Source organism: Cryptomeria japonica, unplaced genomic scaffold (genome assembly GCF_030272615.1).
Source record: "Cryptomeria japonica unplaced genomic scaffold, Sugi_1.0 HiC_scaffold_209, whole genome shotgun sequence".
Lineage (NCBI taxonomy): Eukaryota > Viridiplantae > Streptophyta > Pinopsida > Cupressales > Cupressaceae > Cryptomeria > Cryptomeria japonica.
Genome location: NW_026729031.1, coordinates 50,001 through 65,000, shown reverse-complemented (window position 1 = coordinate 65,000; position 15,000 = coordinate 50,001). Strand labels below are relative to the sequence as shown.

Below are 15,000 nucleotides of genomic sequence, written 5' to 3'. Positions count from 1 at the left end.
AATCTCCTTTTTTTTTTGCCTTTTCTGGAAATTAGTGAAGGCAGCGCATCAAAGGTGCGCACCTCGCTGCCCACCTTGGTGTGCTCTGAGGTGCGCACCCGGGAGCGCTACGAAGTGTGCTCCAAGGTGCGGCGTGCACGTTGTCGGAGCCCGGTTTGCCCCGGGTGCGCACCTCGCCTGCACCTTGGCCGGGGTGGGCACCTTGGCTGGGTTTGCCCAGGGTGCGCTCCGAAGCGGGGTTACTGGAGCGCCCCCTCTTTTTTTGTCAGAGCGTTTGGTGGGGTTTCTCGCATTGGCTCTTCCCAGGCCCGGTTGTTGGGTGCGCTCCCACCCTGGCGCGCGCGAAGTTGGAAGTTGGGTTAATTGCCCGGGCGCGCACCTTCGCCAGGGTGGGCACCTTGGTGCGCACACCTTGGCTGGGCTGCGCACCAGGGCGGGCTCAAGATGGCACCAGCATTCCCTTTTTCTCACTATCTTTCAAAACGGAAATTTTAAAATCTCGTTTTTTTTTTGCCTTTTATGGAAATTAGTGAAGGCATCGCATCAAAGGTGCGCACCTCGCTGCCCACCTTGGTGTGCTCCGAGGTGCCCACCACGGTGCGCAACGCCGGTGCGAACCCGGGAGCGCCCCGATGTGTGCTCCAAGGTGCGGCGTGCACGAAGTCGGACCCCGGTTTGCCCCGGGTGCGCACCTCGCGTGCACCTTGGTGCGCACACCTTGGCTGGGTTGCGCGGCCTGGTGGGCACCATGGTGCGCACCAAGGAGCGCTCCGAAGTGTGCTCCAAGGTGCGGCGTGCACGAAGTCGGAGCCCGGTTTGCCCCGGGTACGCACCTCGCGTGCACCTTCGCCGGGGTGGGCACCTCGGCTGGGTTGCGCGCCCTGGTGCGCACCAAGGAGCGCTCCGAAGTGTGCTCCAAGGTGCGGCGTGCACGAAGTCGGAGCCCGGTTTGCCCCGGGTGCGCACCTTCGCCGCGGTGCGCACCATGGCGTGCACGAAGTCGGAGCCCGGTTTGCCCCGGGTGCGCACCTCGCGTGCACCTTCGGCGGGGTTGCGCGCCCTGGTGGGCACCATGGTGCGCACCAAGGAGCGCTCCGAAGTGTGCTCCAAGGTGCGGCGTGCACGAAGTCGGAGCCCGGTTTGCCCCGGGTGCGCACCTCGCGTGCACCTTCGGCGGGGTTGCGCGCCCTGGTGGGCACCATGGTGCGCACCAAGGAGCGCTCCGAAGTGTGCTCCAAGGTGCGGCGTGCACGAAGTCGGAGCCCGGTTTGCCCCGGGTGCGCACCTCGCGTGCACCTTCGCCGCGGTGGGCACCATGGCGTGCACGAAGTCGGAGCCCGGTTTGCCCCGGGTGCGCACCTCGCGTGCACCTTCGCCGGGGTGGGCACCTCGGCTGGGTTGCGCGCCCTGGTGCGCACCAAGGAGCGCTCCGAAGTGTGCTCCAAGGTGCGGCGTGCACGAAGTCGGAGCCCGGTTTGCCCCGGGTGCGCACCTCGCGTGCACCTTCGCCAGGGTGGGCACCTCGGTGCGCACACCTTCTCAATGTTTTCTTGCCTTTTCTGGAAATTGGTGAAGGCAGCGCATCAAAGGTGCGCACCTCGGTGTGCTCCGAGGTGCGAACCCGAGAGCGCTCCGAGGTGCCCACGAAGTCGAAAGTCGGGTTAATTGCATTGTTTTCCCCGGGTGCGCTCCGAGGTGCGCAACATCGGCGCGCACCAAGGAGGGCTCCGAAGTGTGCTCCAAGGTGCGCACGATGGCGTGCACCTCTGGTGCGCACGATTCGGAGCTCGGTTTGACCGGGGTGCGCACACCTTGGCTGGGTTGCGCACCTTTTGTGCGCTCCAAGGTGCGCACGAAGTCGGAGCTCGGTTTGCCCCGGGTGCGCACCTTCGCCAGGGTGCGCACCTTGATGCGCACGCCTTGGCTGGGCTGCGCACCTTGGTGGGCGCCATGGTGCGCACCTTTCGTGCGCTCCAAGGTGCGCACGAAGTCGGAGCTCGGTTTGCCCCGGGTGCGCACCTTGGTGGGCGCCATGGTGCACTCCGAGGTGCCCAAGATTGGTGCGCACCAAGGAGCGCTCCGAAGTGCGCTCCAAGGTGCGCGCGAAGTCGAAAGTTGGGTTAATTGTCCGGTTTGCCTCGGGTGCGCACCTTGCGTGCACCTTCGCCAGGGTGGGCGCCTTGGTGCGCACACCTTGGCTGGGCTGCGCACACCTTGGCACCCGCGTTTCCTTCATTTTAAATTTTTTTTTTTTACAATCTCTCAAGTGGGAAATTCTATAATCTCAACTTTTTTTGCCTTTTCAGGAAACTTTTGAATGGAGCGCATCATTGGTGCGCTCCGAAGTGTGCTCCAAAGCTCTCTCCAGCTGCGTGCACCTGCCCCGGCCGCGCACCCGGCCCCGCCCAGCTTCGCTCACCTGTCCCGGGCGTCTGGTGCGGAACCTTAGAGTAAGAAACATCACCGTGCACCTTGGCCAACGTGCGCGACTCGACCGAGCGCGCACTGGCCGAGGTGCACACCGATTTCACCTGGGTGCGCGCGCAGCACCTCGGGCGCACCGGGGTGCGCGCACAACGCCCGGGTTGCACCGTGGCCTGTGTGCTCGGGGTGCCTCGGGTGCGCGCTCGGTGTCGCCCCCGCGCGCGCGGTAGTGCGGGCAGCGCACCCCGGCCCGGCCCGGCCCCGACGAGAACGCAAACGGGCAAAAGGTTTATTCAAATAGCATTGCGACGCCCGGCGAAAAACTAAAAAAGGGTGCAACACCGGGACTTCCCGGGAGGTCACCCATCCCAGTACTACTCCGGCCCAAGCGCGCTTAACTGCGGAGTTCTGATGGGATCCGGTGCACTAACGCTGGTATGATCGCACCCGTTATGAGCTTGTCGCAGTGTGTACTTAGCAAACCGCGACCCACGTGCGAATCCACCCCGGCCACCCACCCCCGTCGAGGTGCACACCCTCCCTCGCGAAGTGCGCCCCGTTCGCCAAGTGTGAGCCCTGCCCGGGTGCGCGCACCTTGCTAGGGCGTCGGGTGTGCACCCGGCCCGGCCTACGTGCGTGCACCTGGAGGGGGCGTCGTGTGCGTGCAGTGTCCCGTCTGCAACGCGGTGCCCACACACCACCTCGGGCGCAACGACCTGCGCTCACATGTGGGCCGAGTGCACCTTGGTGCATGTTCGGGGCGCCTCGGGTGCACGCTCGATCTTGCCCCGGTGCACCAAGGCGCTCGGTTTGCCCCGGGTGCGCACTTGGTGCAAGGTGGGCACCCAAAATAGGGATCAAGCACCAAAACACAAGTTTCGGGATGCAAAATGGGACCCAAGGACCACAAATGCGTTCCAAGACCCATGATGGGTCCACGAGAACAAAAATGTGTTCCGAGACTTAATAAACAAATATTGGGTTTTAGGAGAAGAAACATGCTCTGATGCCCAAAACGAGAATCGACCCCGAAAAGGCCACAGGCCAAAAGTGGGATGCGAGACAAAAAAAAATGGGACCCGAGGACCAAAATTGGGTTCCCAGGTCGAAGACAGGGCAACCGGACAAGAAACGACCTCTAAGGCTCGAAATGAGTCCCGACGACTAAAACTTGACAAGAAGCACCCATCAGGCACCCAACTCGACACCCATGGGATGCCGACCCACCCGGGCTTCCACCTAGCACACCTTGGCACCCACCCACCCTCGCACCCAACCTCGCACCCAACTTAGCACCTTTGAACCCACATTGGCACTCACCCTGACCCTGGCACCTTGGAACCCACATTGGCACTCACCTTGACCCTGGCACCCACCTTTGCACTCACCTTGGGACCCACCCTGGCTCCCACCTCGGCACCCACCCAGACACCCACCTTGGTTCCTTGGCACCCACCTTGGATCCTTGGCACCCACCCCGACACCCACCTTGGCACGCAACTTGGCTACTTGCCACCCACCTTGGCTCCTTGACGCCCACCCCGACAACCACCCCGTGACCTACCCTGGCTAGGGTTGGTGCACACCCACCCTGGTGCCCACCTTGGCACCCACCCTATGACCCACCTTGGCACGCACCTTAGTACCCACCCCGTTACCCACCCTAGGACCCACCCCGTGACCCACCTTGGCCAGGGTGGGTGCACCCACCCTGGTGCCCACCTTGGCACCCACCCATCCTAGCACCCAGCCTGTGACCGGGCTTGGAACCCAACCTTGCACCCGCACCCGTCTTGGCCAGTGTGGGTGCGCACCCATCCTGGCACCCACGTTGTGACACACCCTTTAACCCACGCACCCTAGCACCCACGTTGGCACCCACCTTGGAACCCAGCCTAGCAACTTGGCACCCACCCCGTGACCCACCTTGGCATCCACCATAGCAGTCGCCGACTTGGCACCCACCTCGGCACCCACCTTGACACTTGTGGACCCACCTTGCCACTCACCCTAGCATCGACCCATCCTAGCACCCACCCTGGCACCTTTGCACCCTAGCACTCACCCATCCTAGCACCTAACCTGTGACCCACCTTGACACTCACCCTCGCACCCACCTTGGAACCCAACCTAGCACCCACCCACCCTGACACCAACCCTAGCACCTACCCACCCTTGCACCCACCCTGTGACCCATCTTGGCACCCACCCATCCTACCACTCAACCTATCACCCACCTTCTCACCCACCTTGGCATCCACCTTAGCACCCACCCACACTGGCACCTTGGCACCCACCTCGGGCAAGGTGGGTGCACACCCACCCTGGCACCCAATTTAGAACCCACCGAGCATGTTACCCACCTTGGCACCCACATTGCAGCCCACCCTAGTACCCACCCTATGACCCACATTGGCATCCACACCCTAGCACCCAGGCACCTCGACACCCGCCTTGACACCCACCCTAGCACTGAACCTGTGACCCACCTTGGAACTCACCCTAGAACCCACCCACCCTGTGAACCACCTTGGCATCCACCTTAGCACCCACCCACCTTGGCACCCACTCTAGCACTCACCCATCCTAACACCCAACTTGTTACCCACCTTGGCACCCGCCCTCGCGTCCACCTTGAAACCCACCCTAGCACCCACCCACGCAGGAGCCCACCTTGGCACCCAACCTAACACCCACGCATCCTGGCACCCAACTTGTGACCCACCTTGGAACCCACCCTAGTACCCACCTTTGAACCCACTATATCACCAACCCACCTTGGCACCCACCCTATGACCCTCTTTGGAATCCACCCTAGCACGCACCCACCCTGGCACCCACCATGGAGCGCACCCTAGCACCCACCCACCTCGGCACGCACCTCAACACCCACCTTGGTGTGCGCACTGCGCCAACCTCTCAAAGACCCTATGTGGTGCGCTCCAAAGTGTACACCTTTGGTGCGCTCCAAGGTGCGCACCTTTGGTGCACACCGAGGTGCACACCAAAGTGTGCACCGAGGTGAGCACCAAAGTGCACTCCAGGGTGCACACCAAGGCGTGCACCTTTGGTGCGGTCAATGCAAACGAATTCGGAAGTTGGGGTCGATGTCCTAATCGCTGCTGCAGACTACACGTATGAGAATCGGACAAATAGCTTTATATAGGGGAGGTGTTGCGTTTGATGGGTCGACTCCCCTGGTTGTGTGCACTGCACCAACTTCAAAGACCCTGTCTTGTTTAAGAAGTCAAAAGTTGGGGTGGATGTCCTAATCATTGCTGCAGTCTACGCATGTATGAGAATCAGACAAATAGCTTATATAGGGGAGGTGTTGCATTCGGTGGGTTGACTCCCCTGGTTGTGCGCACTGCGCCAACCTCAAAGACCCCGCATAGCAGAAGAAGTCGGAAGTCGGATTTTGGTGAGCACCAAGGCGTGCACCTTTGGTGCGGTCAACGCAGACGAATTCAGAAGTTGGGGTGGATGTCCTAATCGTTGTTGCAGGCTACACATGTATGAGAATCAGACAAATAGCTTATATAGGGGAGGTGTTGGGTTTGATGGGTCAACTCCCTTGGTTGTGCGCATTACGCCAACCTCAAAGACCTTGTTTTCGTTAAGAAGTCAAAAGTTGGGGTCAATGTCCTAATGGCTCCTGCAGGCTACACATGTATGAGAATCGGACAAATAGCTTATATAGGGGAGGTGTTGGGTTTGATGGGTCGACTCCCCTGGTTGTGCGCATTACGTCAACCTCAAAGACCTTGTTTTCGTTAAGAAGTCAAAAGTTGGGGTCGATGTCCTAATTGCTCCTGTAGACTACACATGTATGAGAATCAGACAAATAGCTTATATAGGGGAGGTGTTGGGTTTGATGGGTTGACTCCCCTAGTTGTTCGCATTACACCAACCTCAAAGACCTTGTTTTCGTTTAGAAGCCGAAAGTTGGGGTCGATGTCCTAATTGCTCCTGCAGGCTACGCATGTATGAGAATCAGACAAATAGCTTATATAGGGGAGGTGTTGGGTTTGATGGGTCGACTCCCCTGGTTGTGCGCATTGCGCCAACCTCAAAGACCCTGCATTGCGGATGAAGTCGAAAGTCAGAGTTTGGTGTGCTACAAGGTGTGGTCGAAGGTGCTCACCTAGGTGTGCACCTTTGGAGCACAGGAAAAGTGCCCTCCAAAAGTGCGCACCTTTGGAGTGCACAAAAGTGCCCTCCAAAAGTGCGCACCTTTGGAGCGCAGAAAAGTGCCCTCCAAAAAGTGCCCTCCAAAAGTGCGCACCTTTGGAGCGCAGAAAAGTGCCCTCCAAAAAGTGCCCTCCAAAAGTGCGCACCTTTGGAGCGCAGAAAAGTGCCCTCCAAAAAGTGCCCTCCAAAAGTGCGCACCTTTGGAGCGCAGAAAAGTGCCCTCCAAAAAGTGCCCTCCAAAAGTGCGCACCTTTGGAGCGCAGAAAAGTGCCCTCCAAAAAGTGCCCTCCAAAAGTGCGCACCTTTGGAGCGCAGAAAAGTGCCCTCCAAAAAGTGCCCTCCAAAAGTGCGCACCTTTGGAGCGCAGAAAAGTGCCCTCCAAAAAGTGCCCTCCAAAAGTGCGCACCTTTGGAGCGCAGAAAAGTGCCCTCCAAAAAGTGCCCTCCAAAAGTGCGCACCTTTGGAGCGCAGAAAAGTGCCCTCCAAAAAGTGCCCTCCAAAAGTGCGCACCTTTGGAGCGCAGAAAAGTGCCCTCCAAAAAGTGCCCTCCAAAAGTGCGCACCTTTGGAGCGCAGAAAAGTGCCCTCCAAAAAGTGCCCTCCAAAAGTGCGCACTTTTGGTGCGCACCAAGGCGCTGGTTCGGTCGTTGCAGGCGAGTTCGGAAGTTGGGGTCGATGTCCTGAGCGGAGGTGCAAACTACACAGGTGTCGGAATCGGACAAATAGCTTATATAGGGGAGGTGTATGCTTCGATGGGTCGACTCCCCAGGTTGAGCGCACCGCGCCAACCTCAAAGACCCTACGGTATGGATGAAGTCGGAAGTTGGGTCCGATGACCGATTCGATTAGTAGGTATGCTCATGAGGTCGGAATTTGGGTCCGATGACCTGCCATGTGCAGGAAGGCGAATGTTGACACTGTGCGTTGCAAGGTGCACACCAAGGCGCTGGTGCGGTCTTTTTAGTCGAGTTCGGAAGTTGGGGTCGATGTCCTGATCGGAGGTGCAAGCTACACAGGTGTGGGAATCGGACAAATAGCTTATATAGGGGAGGTGTATGCTTCGTTGGGTCGACTCCCCGGGTTGAGCGCACCGCGCCAACCTCAAAGACCCTACGGTATGGATGAAGTCGGAAGTTGGGTCCGATGACCGATTCGATATGTAGGCATACTCGCGAGGTCGGAATTTGGGTCCGATGACCTGCCACGTGCAGGAAGGCGAATGTTGGCACTGTGCGTTGCAAGGTGCGCACCAAGGCGCTGGTTCGGTCGTTGGAGGCGAGTTCGGAAGTTGGGGTCGATGTCTTGATCGGAGGTGCAAACTACACAGGTGTGGGAATCGGACAAATAGCTTATATAGGGGAGGTGTATGCTTCGTTGGGTCGACTCCCCGGGTTGAGCGCACCGCGCCAACCTCAAAGACCCTACGGTATGGATGAAGTCGGAAGTTGGGTCCGATGACCGATTCGATATGTAGGCATACTCGCGAGGTCGGAATTTGGGTCCGATGACCTGCCATGTGCAGGAAGGCGAATGTTGGGACTGTGCGTCGCAAGGTGCGCACCAAGGCGCTGGTGCCGTCGTTGCAGTCGAGTTCGGAAGTTGGGGTCGATGTCCTGGTCAGAGGTGCAAACTACACAGGTGTGGGAATCGGACAAATAGCTTATATAGGGGAGGTGTATGCTTCGATGGGTCGACTCCCTGGGTTGAGCGCACCGCGCCAACCTCAAAGACCCTACAGTATGGATGAAGTCGGAAGTTGGGTCCGATGACCGATTCGATACGTAGGCATATTGGCGAGGTCTGAATTTGTGTCCGATGACCTGCCATGCGCAGGAAGGCGGAATTTGGGTCCGATGACCGAGTTGATGGCGTGCCATGCGCAGAAAGGCGGAATTTGGGTCCGATGACCGAGTTGATGTTGATGGCCCGCCATGCACAGGAAGGCGGAATTTGGGTCCGATGACCGATTTGAAGGCGTGCCATACGCAAAAAGGCGGAGTTTGGGTCCGATGACCGAGTTGATATTGATGGCCCGCCATGCGCAGGAAGGCGGAATTTGGGTCCGATGACCTGACATACGCATGGAGTCCGACTCGGGGGCCGATGTTCGATTCGATGACTTGCATTGTGGGTAAAGTCGGAAGTTGTGGTCTTTGACCCGATTCGATGACCAGACTTCGGCTGCTTGAGAATCGGACAAATAACTTATATAGGGGAGGTAGTGTTCTCGAGCATCCTCCCCCCGTGCCCGTTTATGTCGATTGATGCTGGTGCTCGACTGGTTGGAGCGCTCGGATGCAAAAATCTTGCACCAGGATTTATCGATTGTGATGGACACGGCAAGTCTCCTGATTGCTATGCAGGAGCTCATCGTGAATCTCTATGCGGCCTTGGTATGGACTCGACCTGCGGAATGGTTCGGCAATGGTAGTCGCTCCAACACGTCCTTGCAATGGCCACAGAGGTGATTCGACTAGAGCTCCAGTCTAGCTTTTGGGTTGCTTGGCGGACTGGTATAGCCGCGATCGAGTTCCGGCCATGAACGTTTTAGATAGCTCTTGGGCTTTCTGGGACGGAAGTCGGAAGTTTGGGCTGTTGTCCGATTTGATGACCATTCTTCGGATGTGTGAGAATCGGACAAATAACTTATATAGGGGACTGTGTTGTCTCACGCAGCCCCCTCCGTGCCCCTCTATCTCGACCGATGTTGGTGCTTGAAAGGGTTGGGATCGCTCGGATTTATAAACGTGCACCACCATTTGTCGAGTGTGAGGGACGCGGCAGGTCTCCTAAATGCTATGCGGGCGCTCTCTGAGAATCTCTATCCGGCCTCGACACAGACTAGTCTTGCTGAATGGTTTGGCACTGGTAGTCGATCCAACACGTCGTTGTTGTGGCCGCCTAGGCGATTCGATTCGAGCCCCCGTCTAGCTTTTGGGTTGCTTGGCGGATTTTGCCCTATCCGCAAGTGAGCTCGGTCCCTAAACGTTCGAGAAACCCGATTGCTATGCGCCGACTCTCTTTCTTGCGAGCCTCCATCTAGCTTTTGGGTCTCTACGGAACGGAAGTCGGAATCTGGGACCGTTGTTTGATTCGACGAGGCAGACTACGGTTGTGCGAGAATCGGACAAATAACTTATATAGGGGAGGTGTTGACTGGAGCATTCTCCCCCGTGCCCCTCTAACTCGACCAATGCTGGCGCTCGAACGGTGGTAGCGCTCGGATTTTCATTGAGCGCCAGCATTGGTCGATTTAGAGGGGCATGCGAGATTCCCGAATGCTATGCGAGGGCTCTAACGGAAATGTCTATTGGTTTCGGTATGGATGCAATTGCGAGTGGTTCGGCAAAGGTAGTCGTTCCGATGCGTCCATGTCGTGGCCAAATCGATAATTCGATTTGAGCCCTCGTATAGCATTTGGGTCTCTCGATGTGATTCCGCATTCCAGTCCCTTTGGGCACTGCTTGAGCCGCATCCCAGGGGGTTCCCTTCCCAATAATCTGCCTCGCAACCCGATTGCTATGCGGTGAGGCTCCTCGGCCGCCTCGGAACTATCTGTGTATCAGACGCATCGCGGGATAAGGGGTTGGCAACGGTAGTCGCCCCAAGCGCGTCCGATGCTTGGACCATTCCGAGGCGGCCCTGAAGCCTCTTCCGTCTAGCCGTTGGGTCCTTCTCGCCGCATCCCTCGCCTCGCACCCCGATTGCTATGCGGTGAGGCTCCTCGGCCGCCTCGGAACTATCTGTGTATCGGACGCGTCGCGGGATAAGGGGTTGTCACTGGTAGTCGCCCCAAGCGCGTCCGATGCTTGGACCATTCCGAGGCGGCCCTGAAGCCTCTTCCGTCTAGCCGTTGGGTCCTTCTCGCCGCATCCCTCGCCTTGCACCCCGATTGCTATGCGGTGAGGCTCCTCGGCCGCCTCGGAACTATCTGTGTATCGGACGCGTCGCGGGATAAGGGGTTGTCACTGGTAGTCGCCCCAAGCGCGTCCGATGCTTGGACCATTCCGAGGCGGCCCTGAAGCCTCTTCCGTCTAGCCGTTGGGTCCTTCTCGCCGCATCCCTCGCCTCGCACCCCGATTGCTATGCGGTGAGGCTCCTCGGCCGCCTCGGAACTATCTGTGTATCGGACGCGTCGCGGGATAAGGGGTTGTCATTGGTAGTCGCCCCAAGCGCGTCCGATGCTTGGACCATTCCGAGGCGGCCCTGAAGCCTCTTCCGTCTAGCCGTTGGGTCCTTCTCGCCGCATCCCTCGCCTCGCACCCCGATTGCTATGCGGTGAGGCTCCTCGGCCGCCTCGGAACTATCTGTGTATCGGACGCGTCGCGGGATAAGGGGTTGTCACTGGTAGTCGCCCCAAGCGCGTCCGATGCTTGGACCATTCCGAGGCGGCCCTGAAGCCTCTTCCGTCTAGCCGTTGGGTCCTTCTCGCCGCATCCCTCGCCTCGCACCCCGATTGCTATGCGGTGAGGCTCCTCGGCCGCCTCGGAACTATCTGTGTATCGGACGCGTCGCGGGATAAGGGGTTGTCACTGGTAGTCGCCCCAAGCGCGTTCGATGCTTGGACCATTCCGAGGCGGCCCTGAAGCCTCTTCCGTCTAGCCGTTGGGTCCTTCTCGCCGCATCCCTCGCCTCGCACCCCGATTGCTATGCGGTGAGGCTCCTCGGCCGCCTTGGAACTATCTGTGTATCGGACGCGTCGCGGGATAAGGGGTTGTCACTGGTAGTCGCCCCAAGCGCGTCCGATGCTTGGACCATTCCGAGGCGGACCCGAAGCCTCTTCCGTCTAGCCGTTGGGTCCTTCTCGCCGCATCCTTCGCCTCGCACCCCGATTGCTATGCGGTGAGGCTCCTCGGCCGCCTCGGAACTATCTGTGTATCGGACGCGTCGCGGGATAAGGGGTTGTCACTGGTAGTCGCCCCAAGCGCGTCCGATGCTTGGACCATTCCGAGGCGGACCCGAAGCCTCTTCCGTCTAGCCGTTGGGTCCTTCTCGCCGCATCCCTCGCCTCGCACCCCGATTGCTATGCGGTGAGGCTCCTCGGCCGCCTTGGAACTATCTGTGTATCGGACGCGTCGCGGGATAAGGGGTTGTCACTGGTAGTCGCCCCAAGCGCGTCCGATGCTTGGACCATTCCGAGGCGGACCCGAAGCCTCTTCCGTCTAGCCGTTGGGTCCTTCTCGCCGCATCCCTCGCCTCGCACCCCGATTGCTATGCGGTGAGGCTCCTCGGCCGCCTTGGAACTATCTGTGTATCGGACGCGTCGCGGGATAAGGGGTTGTCACTGGTAGTCGCCCCAAGCGCGTCCGATGCTTGGACCATTCCGAGGCGGACCCGAAGCCTCTTCCGTCTAGCCGTTGGGTCCTTCTCGCCGCATCCCTCGCCTCGCACCCCGATTGCTATGCGGTGAGGCTCCTCGGCCGCCTTGGAACTATCTGTGTATCGGACGCGTCGCGGGATAAGGGGTTGTCACTGGTAGTCGCCCCAAGCGCGTCCGATGCTTGGACCATTCCGAGGCGGCCCCGAAGCCTCTTCCGTGTAGCCGTTGGGTCCTTCTCGCCGCATCCCTCGCCTCGCACCCCGATTGCTATGCGGTGAGGCTCCTCGGCCGCCTCGGAACTATCTGTGTATCGGACGCGTCGCGGGATAAGGGGTTGTCACTGGTAGTCGCCCCAAGCGCGTCCGATGCTTGGACCATTCCGAGGCGGCCCCGAAGCCTCTTCCGTGTAGCCGTTGGGTCCTTCTCGCCGCATCCCTCGCCTCGCACCCCGATTGCTATGCGGTGAGGCTCCTCGGCCGCCTTGGAACTATCTGTGTATCGGACGCGTCGCGGGATAAGGGGTTGTCACTGGTAGTCGCCCCAAGCGCGTCCGATGCTTGGACCATTCCGAGGCGGACCTGAAGCCTCTTCCCTCTAGCCGTTGGGGCTTTCTCGCCGCATCCCTCGCCTCGCACCCTGATTGCTATGCTGTGAGGCTCCTCGGCCGCCTTGGAACTATCTGTGTATCGGACGCATCGCGGGATAAGGGGTTGGCAGTGGTAGTCGCCCCAAGCGCATCCGATGCTTGGACCATTCCGAGGCGGCCCTGCAGCCTCTTCCGTCTAGCCGTTGGGGCCATCTCGCCGCATCCCCCACCTCGCACCACGATTGCTATGCGGTGAGGCTCCTTGGCCGCCTCGGAACTATCTGTGTATCGGACGCATCGCGGGATAAGGGGTTGTCACTGGTAGTCGCCCCAAGCGCGTCCGATGCTTGGACTATTCCGAGGCGGCCCTGCAGCCTCTTCCGTCTAGCCGTTGGGGCCATCTCGCTGCATCCCCCACCTCCTCGGCCGCCTCGGAACTATCTGTGTATCGGACGCATCGCGGGATAAGGGGTTGGCAGTGGTAGTCGCCCCAAGCGCGTCCGATGCTTGGACTATTCCGAGGCAGCCCTGCAGCCTCTTCCGTCTAGCCTTTGGGGCCATCTCGCCGCATCCCTCGCCTCGCACCCCGATTGCTATGCGGTGAGGCTCCTCGGCCGCCTGGGAACTATCTTCGTATCGGACGCATCGCGGGATAAGGGGTTGTCACTGGTAGTCGCCCCAAGCGCGTCCGATGCTTGGACTATTCCGAGGCGGCCCTGTGGCCTCTTCCGTCTAGCCGTTGGGGCCATCTCGCCGCATCCCCCACCTCGCACCCCGATTGCTATGCGGTGAGGCTCTTCGGCCGCCTTGGAACTATCTTCGTATCGGACGCATCGCGGGATAAGGGGTTGTCACTGGTAGTGGCCCCAAGCGCGTCCGATGCTTGGACTATTCCGAGGCGGCCCTGCAGCCTCTTCCGTCTAGCCGTTGGGGCCATCTCGCCGCATCCCCCACCTCGCACCCCGATTGCTATGCGGTGAGGCTCCTCGGCCGCCTTGGAACTATCTTCGTATCGGACGCATCGCGGGATAAGGGGTTGTCACTGGTAGTCGCCCCAAGCGCGTCCGATGCTTGGACTATTCCGACGCGGCCCTGTGGCCTCTTCCGTCTAGCCGTTGGGGCCATCTCGCCGCATCCCCCACCTCGCACCCCGATTGCTATGCGGTGAGGCTCCTCGGCCGCCTTGGAACCATCTTCGTATCGGACGCATCGCGGGATAGGGGGCTGTCACTGGTAGTCGCCCCAAGCGTGTCCGATGCTTGGACCATTCCTAGGCGGCCCTGAAGCCTCTTCCGTCTAGCCGTTGGGGCCTTCCCGCCCCATCCCTCGCCTCGCACCCCCGATTGCTATGCGGTGAGGCTCCTCGGCCGCCTTGGAACCATCTGTGTATCGGACGCATCGCGGGATAAGGGGTTGGCACTGGCAGTCGCCCCAAGCGCGTCCGATGCTTGGACCATTCCGAGGTGGCCCTGAAGCCTCTTCCGTCTAGCCGTTGGGGCCTTCCCGCCCCATCCCTCGCCTCGCACCCCGATTGATATGCGGTGAGGCTCCTCGGCCGCCTTGGAACTATCTGTGTATCGGACGCATCGCGGGATAAGGGGTTGGCACTGGTAGTCGTCCCAATCGCATCCGATGCTTGGACCATTCCGAGGCGGCCCTGCAGCCTCTTCCGTTTAGCCGTCGGGGCCTTCCCGCCGCATCCCTCGCCTCGCATCCCGATTCCTATGCAGTGAGTCTTCTCGGCCGCCGCGGAACTATACCTGTTATTGCTACTGCATCCTTCGGCTGGTAACCTCCTCTGCCGCCTTGGAACGTTCTCTTTGTCGGACGCGTCGCGGGATAAGGGGTTGGCACTGGTAGTCGCCCCAAGCGCGCCCGATGCATAGACCGCTCCGAGTCGACCTTGCTTTCAGCCTCTCACATGCATAGACCTCTCTGAGTCGACCCTGCAGCCTCTCACGTTTAGCCTTTGGAATCTCGCCTCACAACATGATTGCTATCCTTGATGCATCCCTTGCCTCGAGCCCTGATTGCTTTCTTGGCTGCATCCCTCCTCTCCTCACAGCCCGGTTGTCATCACTGCTTCATCCGTCGCTTCATGCATTCTGGCTGCTGGGCCCTTCCCACCGCACACCTCGATTGCTATCTCTTCTGCATCACACACCCCGATTGCTATCTCTGCTACATCCCTCGGCTCTCACTTCTGCATCCTTCGCCTCACACCTCGATTGCTATCAATGCTGCATCCGTAACCTCACACCCCGATTGCTATGCGGGGAGGCTCCTTGGCCGCCTTGGAAATTTCTGTGTGTCGGACGCACCGCGGGATAAGGGGTTGGCACTGGTAGTCGCCCCAAGTGCGCCCGATTCTTAGACCGCTTCGAGGTGACCTCGTAGCCTCTTTCGTCCAGGCTTCCTGCCTTCAACGCCCTTTTTACACCTCGATTTCTATGCGCGGGCTCGTTGGCGTCTATCACCTC

General features: G+C 59.8%; 1 non-coding gene across 1 annotated transcript; it reads right to left on the bottom strand.

The window, feature by feature from the left end:
* Positions 1–2,754: 2,754 nt before the first annotated feature.
* LOC131868568 (5S ribosomal RNA) lies at positions 2,755–2,873 on the bottom strand. Its single transcript, XR_009367016.1, has one exon. It is a non-coding gene; the product is annotated as a 5S ribosomal RNA (ribosomal RNA).
* Between the last annotated feature and the right edge of the window lie 12,127 nt (positions 2,874–15,000).